The 2,686-nt window shown below is 41.3% G+C and overlaps 1 non-coding gene across 1 annotated transcript; it reads right to left on the bottom strand.

Moving 5' to 3' along the window:
- Positions 1 to 293: 293 nt before the first annotated feature.
- Positions 294 to 400, bottom strand: LOC130958247 (small nucleolar RNA R71). Its single transcript, XR_009077379.1, has one exon. It is a non-coding gene; the product is annotated as a small nucleolar RNA R71 (small nucleolar RNA).
- Between the last annotated feature and the right edge of the window lie 2,286 nt (positions 401 to 2,686).

Here is a 2,686-nt window from a genome sequence, read left to right as displayed (position 1 = left end):
AGCAAACAACTTTGAGCTTAAGCCTCAATTAGTTTCTCTAATGCAACAGAATTGCAAGTTCCATGGACTTCCAATGGAAGATCCTCATCAGTTTTTAGCTGAGTTCTTGCAAATCTGTGACACAATCAAGACTAATGGGGTAGACCCTGAGGTCTACAGACTGATGCTATTCCCTTTTGCTGTAAGAGACAGAGCTAGAATATGGTTGGACTCTCAACCTAAAGAAAGCCTGGACTCTTGGGAAAAGCTAGTCATGCCTTCTTGGCAAAGTTCTTCCACCTCAAAAATGGAGTAAGCTTAGAGTGGAAGTCCAAACCTTCAGACAGAAGGATGGTGAATCCCTCTATGAAGCTTGGGAAAGATACAACAATTAATCAGAAAATGTCCCTCAGACATGCTTTCTGAATGGAGCATCATATGTATTTCTATGATGGTCTCTCTGAACTATCCAAGATGTCTTTGGATAGCTCTGCTGGAGGATCTCTTCATCTGAAGAAGACCCTACAGAGGCTCAAGAACTAATTGAAATGGTTGCAATAACCAATTTATGTACACTTCTGAAAGGAATCCTGTGAACAATGGGACAAGTCAGAAGAAAGGTTCTTGAGATTGATACTCTGAATGCCATATTGGCTCAGAACAAGATATTGACTCACAAGTCATTTGATTTCTCAAAGTCTGTCTGGAATGCAAAATGCACCTGGCAGTACTAAGGATGCTTCCTCTGAGGAAGAAGCTTATGATCCTGAGAACCCTTCAATGGAAGAGGTGAATTACCTAGGAGAACCCTATGGAAACACCTACAATTCTTCATGGAGAAATCACCCAATTTCGCATGGAAGAATCAAGAGAAACCTCAACAAGGTTTCAACAACAACAATGGTGGAAGAAACAGGTTTAGCAATGGCAAACCTTTTCCATCATCTTCTCAGCAACAGACAGAGAATTCTAAGCAGAACCCCTCTGACTTAGCAACCATGGTCTCTGATCTAATCAAAACCACTCAAATTTTCATGACTGAAACAAGGTCTTCCATTAGGAATTTGGAAGCACAAGTGGGACAGCTGAGCAAGAAAGTTACTGAACTCCCTCCTAGTACTCTCCCAAGTAATACAGAAGAAAATCCAAAGGGAGAGTGCAAGGCCATCAATATGGCCGAATTTGGAGAGGAAGGGGAGGAAGTGAACGCCACTGAGGAAGACCTCAATGGGCGTGCACTAGCCTCCAATGAGTACCCTAATGAGGAACCATGGGAATCTGGGGCTCAAAATGAGACCATAGAGATTTCATTGGACTTACTTCTGCCTTTCATGAGCTCTGATGAGTATTCTTCCTCTGAAGAGGATGAGTATGTCACTGAAGAGCAAGTTGCTAAATACCTTGGAGCAATCATGAAGCTAAATGACAAGTTATTTGGAAATGAGACTTGGGAGGATGAACCCCCTTTGCTCACCAAAGAACTGGATAACTTGTCTAGGCAGAAATTACCTCAAAAGAGACAGATCCTGGGAAGTTTTCAATACCTTGTACCATAGCACCATGACCTTCAAGAAGCTCTGTGTGACTTAGGTCAAGTGTAAACCTCATGCCTCTCTCTGTAATGGAGAAGCTAGGGATCTTTGAGGTACAAACTGCAAGAATCTCACTAGAGATGGCAGACAACTCAAGAAAACAGCTCATGGACTTTAGAGAATGTTTTGGTAAAGGTTGAAGACCATTACATCCCTACTGATTTCATAGTCCTAGGGACTGGGAAGTGCATGGATGAATCCATCATCCTTGGCAGACCTTCCTAGCCACAGCAAAGGCTGTGATTGATGTTGATGAAGGTGAACTTATCATTCAGTGAATGAAAATCCTAGTGTTTAAGGCTCAAGGATATCCCTCTGTCATCATGGAGAAGAAGCATGAAGAGCTTCTCTCAAATCAGAGACAAACAGAGCCCCCACAGTCAAACTCTAAGTTTGGTGTTGGGAGGCCACACAAACTCTAAGTTTGGTGTTGAACCCCCACATTCAAACTCTAAGTTTGGTGTTGGGAGGTTCCAACATTGCTCTGAGTATCTGTGAGGCTCCATGAGAGCCCTCTGTCAAGCTACTGACATTAAAGAAGCGCTTGTTGGGAGGCAACCCAATAATCATATTCTATATATTTTCTTTTGTTATTTTATGATTTTTGTAGGTTGATGATCATAAGAAGTCACAAAATCCATTGAAAAAGCAAAAACAGAATGAAAAACAGGAAGAAAAATAGCACACCCTAGAGGAAGATGTTGCTGGCGTTCAAACGCCAGTAAACCTAGCAGTTGGGCGTTTGAGGGTGGAGCACCAAGAACACTCCATTCTCCTCCATGAAATAAGAGAAGATCAAAGAATCATGAGAGAGGAGCAACAAAGGCAAGGAAGAGACATTGAGGAGCTCAAGCACTCCATAGGACCTTCAAGAGGAAGGAAGAGCCGCCATCACTAAGGTGGACCCGTTCCGTGATTTCCTTGTTCTTTATTCTTCTGTTTTTCGAATTTTTATGCTTATGTTTATCTATGTTTGTGTCTTGTGATCATTAGTGTCTTAGGTCTATGCCTTAAAGCTATGAATATGAATCCATCACCTTTCTTAAATAAATTGTTCTTATTGAAAAAGGAAAAGAATTGCATGAATTTTGAATTTTATAACAGTTTAATTATTT

The sequence above is a fragment of the Arachis stenosperma genome, chromosome 10 (assembly GCF_014773155.1).
Source record: "Arachis stenosperma cultivar V10309 chromosome 10, arast.V10309.gnm1.PFL2, whole genome shotgun sequence".
In the NCBI taxonomy this organism is placed as follows: Eukaryota; Viridiplantae; Streptophyta; class Magnoliopsida; order Fabales; family Fabaceae; genus Arachis; species Arachis stenosperma.
The sequence above is the reverse complement of the archived record's forward strand: the minus strand, read 5'-3'. Positions and strand labels throughout refer to the sequence as shown.